The sequence below is a fragment of the Euphorbia lathyris genome, chromosome 1 (genome assembly GCF_963576675.1).
Source record: "Euphorbia lathyris chromosome 1, ddEupLath1.1, whole genome shotgun sequence".
Lineage (NCBI taxonomy): Eukaryota > Viridiplantae > Streptophyta > Magnoliopsida > Malpighiales > Euphorbiaceae > Euphorbia > Euphorbia lathyris.
The window spans coordinates 1,704,034-1,713,060 of NC_088910.1; positions in this window are offsets into that span (position 1 = coordinate 1,704,034).

Consider the following 9,027-nt stretch of genomic DNA (forward strand, 5'->3'; position numbering starts at 1 on the left):
GCAATATCGAACCAAAGGTCGATTTGTTAGTTTAGGCATTCCTTGTGAATATCCTTTGTTTATATCGTTTATACTTGTTTATATATAATTCTTTATAACTTCTATACTTGTTCATATCTTTTGTATTTGTTCTATATACTTTTACTTATCAACTTTTGTGCTAGAACTTCACTTTTTCTCAGCATTCTCTGATCAATGAATTGGCAAGAAAGAGTCGAGTGGCAAGCTCAAAAGTTTACTATCCCATCAAGACAATACATTCATGCCCTGGAGAATGAGGCTCCCAATCCCTCCATGGCCGACTTAAATGAGAAAATGGATATCTTGATGACGAAACTGAGCCTCAACACCAATAAAAGTGTAAGTTTTGTGGGTAATCACCAAAGGTATAATTCTAACCCCAATTCTTACAGCTTTTATGGTAGTGATTGGAGGAGACCTCAACACTCAAATCTGTCCTACGGGAACCCTAACATGTTGAGGCCTCCAAATAGGTTTGTTAATGAGCACAGGGAAAACGAATTGGGAATGTTCCCTTACAAACAAGCAAGCCAAGTTCCTCCACAACCCTCTAGCTCACGAGATGAGGTGCTGTCCCTTTTGAAAGGAATATCAGCCCGACTTACAATCAACGAGGAGGTTTGCAAGGACTTGAGCAACCAATTGGCTCAAATAAACCATGAGATGCAAGAGCAATCCCGAGATGCTCTCCCAGGCATAAAAGAAAACATAGAAATCCCACAAAGGGAATCAGCTCAAGCCATCTCCTTGAGGAATGACAAAAAGGTAGAACCAAGTCCACTATCACATGCATCACTCGAGGTAAGTGAGGAACCGGAAGCGGTAAGCAACCCCGGTTCAAAATCTGAAATTCTAAATCATGTGATAGAGATAAAAGATCAAATCAAAACTTGTGTATCTCAACTACCTTTTCCTCAAAAATTAGAAAAGTTTAGGTTTGCTTCATGCTCAGAAGTTTTCATTCTCTTCGACCTACCAAGAGAATCCAAAAGGGAGCAAACCAAACTTTTTCATAATATGTTTAAATTCGACCTCCTGCTTTCATTAAACTTATTAGAGGCTCTTAATCCGTTTTGTAGGTACGGGTTATTTCTCAAGGAGTTCGAGTTCCTAACGCGAGTAGAAGCTTACACCTAGGAAGGAACTCCATGTCGAGCTAACCGACTATAAAGTAGCACTTCTTGGGAGGCACCCCAAGTTGGATTAAACTCTTTCTAGGTTTGTTTTTCTTTTTAATTCAATTATAGAGTTCTGTTTTTAACTTTGTTTCGTAAGTTGTCTTCTCCACCCTAACTCTTTACACTCGTACTTCATGATTTGTGATGCAATGTTGGAACTTATTGCATGTTTTAGTGTGAGGAGGAGGGGTAGACAAACTTACAAAAATTGTATAAATTTTTAAATTTTTGTTGCGTCGTGTCTAGTTTAGGTTTGCGTTTTGGTGTTTTATTTTTTGCTTTATTTATGTTTTTGCATGTTTAGGACCTAAAACCGTGAACCTCCTTCGAATCTAAACTTCGTTATTTGTCTTTGAGGGCTGAAAACCGAATCTAAAATTGCATGACAACTAGTTTAGGCGTAAGACACAACTCTTGTATTTGTAAAAGCATGAGCTACAGTTTGCATTTAGACCCTACTTTTGAAGAAATGCTAAAATCATTACTTAGGTAGATAACTTAAGAATTGAAGGCATGTGATATTAAACTTGAGTTTGGGGAAAACTAGTAAACACAAAATTGAAACCCAAAGAATTGTGAGCTGAATTTGAGCCTAAGAGCGAACATCAAAAAGCTCTTTTTCTTGACATTTTTTGTGTGAATGCTTTGACTTGTGGAAGATTACAGATTTTGCACCTAATACTGTGTTGAACCTACATGCAATGATTTGAGATGATAAACGATGAATCGGCCTCATTAGAAGTAACCATTTTCTTCACCTTGTTTTTCTTTTTCATCCACTCTAGGAAGCCCCTTTGAGCCGACATTTTTGTAGTTTGTAGATTTTTCTTTCGTTCTAACCCGTTTTTGCGAACCACAACTTGGTTCGCCACTTAACCCTTGTTTTTGCAAAGCTCGAACTGAGCCTTTGTTTTCTTCTAGCGCTTTATCTTTGTTTATGGCATTACAGTAGCAAGCCAAAAGGCTAAGAAGTGAATGAGCATTACTATCCCAGAAAGAAAAAAAAGGGGGGGAAAAGAAAAACAGAAAAAGAAAAGAAAAGAGACGAACAAAAGGGAAGAACTCCATTCCCCAGTTCCTAAAAATCAAAAAAACGTCTCAAGAGAGCATCCCAAAAACAAAAATAATAAGGGATGAATAAAAAGCTCGGTCACTTCATGATTGCTAAAGCCATTTTAACTCCGTTTTTGTAGCGCTAGAACATTTAACCCTTGTTGTACCTTTAACCCTCTAACCACATTACAACCCCAATTAGAGGCTGTTTTTGATATCATCGGAGTCATATAGCATAGTAGAGGAACTCGGATGAACGTGCAAAATCAACGTAATCCTAAGCAAGAACATAAGCCGAGAGTAAACACCTTAGCCACCAAAAAATTGTGTGAATGAGTGAACTACCTATGGTGAGGTGTTTTACTTAGCGATCCCCTCAAGCTCGTTTAATTGAACATGTGTCCATTTGCTTAAAACTATAACCCATGATAATTGAAATGCGGCTTTTGGATATCGTGTCTCTACTTTGTACTTCCGAATGCATGTAATTACAGATGCTCGAAATTATGTCAAGCACCTAGTCAAACTGGGAAGTTTTCTAGCTTGCTTATGATGGCGGGTTTAGTTTTTTAGTTTACTTGGGGACAAGTAAAGTTTTAAGTGCGAGGAGGTTTGATAGGGGTCAAAAACCCCTATCTTTGGGTACGGTTTTAGGACGGGTTTTAGAGTAATTTGGTTAATAAGCGAGCAATTCTCGCATTTAAATGCTTTTGTGTAAGTTAGTTAGAAATTGGAAACGTTCTATTTACTTTTCGTCGTTTAGGCTCGTTTTGTGATCAATTTAGGCAAATACGGCCGAAATAGCATGCATATTAGAATTCCGTTATCTTTTGAAGCTAATTGGTCCGTCAAAAGTCGCACCAAACGAAGCGTTTGCTCAAAATAAGCGATTGACGGATCAATTTGGCTTTTGGACTAATGTTTTCCGGAGTTTTTATGCGTGTGCAGGTGTGAAGTCGGACGAAAAAGGGCGCGGAACTCATCAAGCTTGGATCGAGCACGCTTCAGGCAAAAACGCTCGGCGAGCAGGGCCCTACGGGCCATTTCTGCTCGGCGCGAGCAGCCCTGCTCGCCGAGCAGCCTTTCCTGCTCGGCGAGCAGCCCTGCGGGAATTGGTCAAAACGAAGCCACGTTCGGCCCCACGTCTTCCTACACCAACTAGGACACGAAAATAGGTCAAAACGAGGCCCGAGACGCGTCTATATATAGGAATTTTCAATTGTAAATTATTATCTTTCATTTTTGTAAATTGTTTTAGCTTTCCCCTTGTAATTTCTCTCCATCTTCTCCATCTTCCTCAAACTCCATTGAAGCTCCTTCAAAGCTTTCTACCGAGGAATTACTAAGGTTCGTCCTTAAGATCAAGTCGCCGGCTGCAGAGTAAAAAGGTTCCCTGAAAGGGATTTTTGTATCTTCTTTCATCTTTCTATGTTTGTACTCTTTGATACAGTTGCCGAACTTGTCTTATTGTATCTTGTGACAATTACCTTCACCTTTAATAATAATTTAGCTCTTGTTTTGTTCTATGTTTATTGTCTAATTCTTGTCTTACGCTTTATTCAATTGGTTTAACTCATTCAAAAGCCCCAAAATCTAGTAGGCACATATTGCGAGCTGAATCTGACCTAGTCAGAGCCTAGGAGATTGACAACCTCTTAGTTGATTAAGCGCCAATTTACTGAGCCTTAGACCTAGTTTCGGCCTTAGGGAATCACGCGCTAGGAACCTCAGGAGGGTAAGTAGGGTTAATCGCCTTGAATACAAGTGACTTGGATTAGGTCTTTAATCAATAGACTTGATAATCTATCTTATTATTATCGTTCATACCATATTCCTTCGAATAGTTTCATTAATGAAAGATCAATTAGGGGTAGAGTAACTTAGTTAGGCTTAGAATAATTTAGTTAGAATTAGATAACTTAGCTAGGATTAGCATAATTCAACCTAGGAGTAGATTAATTAACAAACCAAACTCAAAACCCCCTAAGCCTAGATAACATCCGAGATCGAGTAGCTTGATACTTGCAGAAATAAATCCTGTGGACGATAACCTGGACTTAAACCAGAAATTTATTACTTGATAACGACGGGGTACACTTATCCCTTAGTGAGTCCTCATCTCTAACCTTAGGTGGGGACGCATCATCCACCTCGGAGTATCGGATTTCGGCTCCCTTCAGCACTCTGCTCAGGAAATAAATCGGAAAAAGCTCTGTCCCCTCCTCCTGAGTTAGAACGACCCCTATTGTTTCATCCGTGATGGTGAAATATAAGTGAATGTCCCGTTCTGGCTTCGGCACCGAGAGCAGAGGGGGAGTTGCGAGGAAAGTTTTTATGGCGTTGAACGCGGCCTGGCAGTCAGTCGACCACTTAAAGGGGTGCTCTTTCTTGATTGCTTTATAGAACGGGAGACATCGCTGAGCCGAGCAGGAGATGAAACGTCCCAGAGCGATGATTCTTCCATTGAGCCTTTGCACCCCTTGCAGGTCGCGTGGTGGCTCCATTGCTAAAATGGCTTCGATTTTCGCGGGGTTAGGCTCGATGCCTTTTTCCGACACCACGCAACCCAGAAACTTCCCACTACGAATTCCGAAGAAACATTTTTTCGGGTTCAGCTTGAGGATATAGGCTCTGAAGATTTTGAATACTTCTGCCAAATCTCGCGAATGGTCGCCCTCTTCGGTGCTTAGGACCACCATGTCGTCGATGTACACCTGTACCGTCTTACCGATGAGATGGGTGAACATCTTATCTACCAAACGCTGGTATGTGGCCCCTGCATTCTTTAACCCGAAAGGCATGACGTTATAGCAATATGTCCCCTTGTGCGTAATGAAGGAGGTCTTTTTGGCGTCGGCAGGGTCCAAAGGAATCTGCTGGAAACCGGCGATGGCGTCAAACTATGACAAGATCTTTCGACCAACCGTCTGATCTAGGAGTTGATCTATGTTAGGCAGCGGATAAGAATCCTTGGGGCAGGCTTTATTGACATTCGTGAAATCTACACACATACGGTACTTTCCGCTGGCTTTCTTTACAAGTACAACATTAGAAAGCCAGTCCGGATAGTTGACCTCGCGGATAAATTTTACAGCTAGGAGTTTGCCAATTTCTTCTTTTACTGCCGCCTGCTTGTCTTTCGCCTGCACTCTCATCCTCTGCTTCATTGGTTCGATGGAGGGGTCGATATTCAGCTTGTGCATTGCTCTCTCAGGGGCGACCCCCGTGATGTCCTCGGTGCGCCAGGCGAAAACATCTGAATGCTCCTTTAGGATAGCCTTGATTTCCTCGTCCAGTGGGGAAGCGAGCTTCGTTCCCATTTTCACTATCATGCCATCCCCGAGGATACAGTCGTCGACTGGTTCAATGGGCACGAGATTGTAACCCCTCATGTCCATCAGCCCGTCTTCTAAGTAGAGCGCTGTTCGAGGTTGAGTTGCCTCCCACTGCAAATTTTTGGCCAGCATACGGTCACCCTGGACGGTGATCTTTCCACGCGGGGAGGGCAACGTTAAGCACAATTCAGAGATATCCACCGTGGCCCTCAGGGCGGCCAGGAGAGGCCTCCCGATAATGGCATTGTAAGCCAGGGGGATATCGACCACCACCCATTCCGCGGCCTTCTCGACCTATTCTACCTCTTCGGCCAAGATAGTCGGTAGTGTTATAACTCCTTTTACCGGCACTTCGATTTCTGAAAGGCCGACCAAGGGGAAAGTCCCAGCCCGGAGGGCAGTGCGAGTATTCTTCATAGCGCGGAGTGCCGCCCAGGTGAGCAGGTTCACTGAACTTCCGGTGTCGATAAGCACTCGGCGAGTTTTGAAACCTGCGATGCTCATGGTGATGACAAGGGCCTCCGAGTGGCTAGTTCGGAGTGGAGGCTGCACTGTTAACGTCTGTCCGATCGCCTTCCTCTTTCGAGAGCAGTCTGGCTGTGCGGAAAGTGCCGGTGCTCCCTCCCTTATGACGTGTATCTCTCTATGATACCTTGGCTTCTTCAACTCCTCTGCTCGCCCCACCTCCCTTTGCTTCAAGCTTTGCTCTCTTTGCCTGCTCGCCTTTGGCGGCGCCCCCTGCTCCGTGATTCGCTCGACCTCTTTCTGTAGTTGATAACAGTTATCCGTGGAATGTCCGGAGGATCTGTGGTACTTGCAGTACTCCTTTTCTGCTCGGGTTTTGCCCTTATCACCGATCGAAAACTGTTGTGTGAACCGACGAGGCTGATGCTGAGTGGCGTAATGCACCTCCTTGCCCCGGGATCTATCCCCCCTTCACTCCGGGTTGGTGCGCTCAGCACGGGCCAGATAGGGCATCGGCGCCTCCCTGCGGACTCGGACCTCCTCAAGCGATTTCGGGGCCGCTTTGCTTCTTTCCTGCTTTTGTGTGTCACCCTTGGCCTTATCCCTCTCTGTTTCCTCGTATCCGGCGGGTCGGTCACAGTCATCGTATCGGACAAATGTTTGTGCCATGGTCATCAGTTCTTCGAAGGATCTAGGCATCTTTCGGAAACACTTCTGCTTTAGAGGCTCGCAAGTGGTCCCCTTTGCTAAGGTGTCGTGGGCCACCTCCAGGTTGAGGCCTTTGACTTGCGAGGCCATGTGATGAAACCTCGATAGGAAATTGCGCAGAGGCTCGGTATTCGCTGCTTAAGACCGTTGAGGTCCGAACTGATTTTCCTGACCTTTGTCGCTGCGGCAAAACGAGAGAGAAAAAGGTCCTTCAGGAGATCAAACGAATCGATAGACTCCGGGGCAAGTCCCCGATACCATTCCTGCGCGCTGGATGAGAGAGTGGTGGGGAAGACCTTACACATGATGTCTTCGTCCTTTGAGTATAAATTTATGGTGCTCATGAATGACGCCACATGATCGTTGGGGTCCTCAGTCCCTGAGTATTGGGCCAGTCGAGGAGCTTTCCAGTCACGCGAGAACCTTTTCTCGATTATCCTTTGCACCAGTGGTGTTTTGCTGGACGTGATGCTACCTCCCATTACACCCCCGAGTGCCCTTTTGTCGAGAAAACGCTGAATTTTTAGTTCCAACAATTCTTCGCTATCTGCGGCTGTGGCTCCCGCTCGCCGCTCCTCGCCTTCTCTGGTGATTCCGGCTCCGACTTCTTTTCCCGCGATGATCGCTGCTTTCGGGCCCTGCTTCGGGAGGGCTCCCTCCCTTTGTAACTCTGCCGCCTCCTTGAGGTATTGCCAAATTTTGGCATTCTCCTCCTGCAAGCTTCTCTGTTGGTCAATGATCTTCATTTGAGCCGCCGTGTGTACGGCCTGCGTAGTTTGAAAACCTTGGATTGCGCTGAGCAGTTGAGTGGCGTTGAAGGCTTCTTCTTCTTCTGGGCCTACCTCCTCCATCAAAGGGCCAAGGTTTCTGGGGGAGATCGGAAGGCTCTGGATCACGCCTCCGGCGTGAGTCGTGGAGCTGGTCGCTCCAGCTTCGGGTACCACCGTTGGAGCCGAGTCATTAGGGGTTTGCATCTTGTTTGAAGATCTGGAGTCACTTGTAGTCCACGTTCACCGCACCAAATAATCAGGTATGTGAACACAGTGATCCTGGTCTCTGGAGAGGTACTCTGGATTACCGATGGCTCGCCCCTGCGCCGGGAAGGGTCCCTGCGGATACTCCGACGAGCAAGACAGTTAGTCGCTCAAGAGAATTAATTGAATGTAATGTGCAAGTGATTGAAAAGATTACCCGCCCCTAGCTTCCAATGTGAGTTGTGTATTTATAGAGGGTGTCTGGGCCCTGGGCCCTTCTGCTTGCTTGGGCCTTCTTGGGCCTCTTGGGCCTTTTAGTCGTATCCCGAATCAGAATTTATAAAGTAGAAGTCTAGAATATATTTTATAAGGTTTATGATTTATGAATTAGAGCCTAGAATTTTTAAACGGGTTAATACACATATTTGCCCTTGTGTTTTCTCGGAAAAACAGATTTGCCCTTAAATCAAATAAACCCACAAAACTATCCCTGAATTTTCCATAAACCTGCAATTATACCCTAATCTGACGGAGCTGCTAAACGGCGATGACATCAAACCTTCTTATCTCCAAAAAATCTTCAGAAAAGAACAATCAATCACAAACAGAAAAAAATTATAGTTGCAGCTCCGTCAGATTAGGGTATAATTGCATGTTTATGGAAAATTCAAGGATAGTTTTGTGGGTTTATTTGATTTAAGGGTAAATCTGTTTTTCCGCAAAAACACAAGGGCAAATATAGTGGTGAAAAATTATAATATGGGTTAAGGTGTAAAAATACCCCTAACGTTTTGGGTCAGGAGCAATTTTACCTCTAATGTTTAAAATGGTGCAATTTTGCCCCTAACATTGGAAGCTAAGAGCAATTTTACCCCTAACGTTGATAAATTGGGTCAATTGGAGAAATAATTTATCAGACTGTCTTTTCGGTCATGAATCTTGTCATTTACACTTCACACGTGCGTCATTTTATCAGTAACAAATCACAAACATATGTTAGGATGTGAAAAAAATAAAAAAAATAAAAATACTGTCTTTTGTACGAATTGGACAAAAAAATTCAAAAAATTCACCGAATTTGTAAATATTAATCTCCAATTCTATTATTAAATTATAAAAACCATGAAATCCTTTTTTAGAACGATTTGATATGCAATTGGTGCAGAATAAGGAACACAAAATATTTGTATTTTATAATAGGGGTAAAATTGATCCAAATTATCGTTACGGGTAAAATTGCTCTTGACTACCAGCGTTAAGGGTAAAATTGTACCATTTTAAATGTTAGGGGTA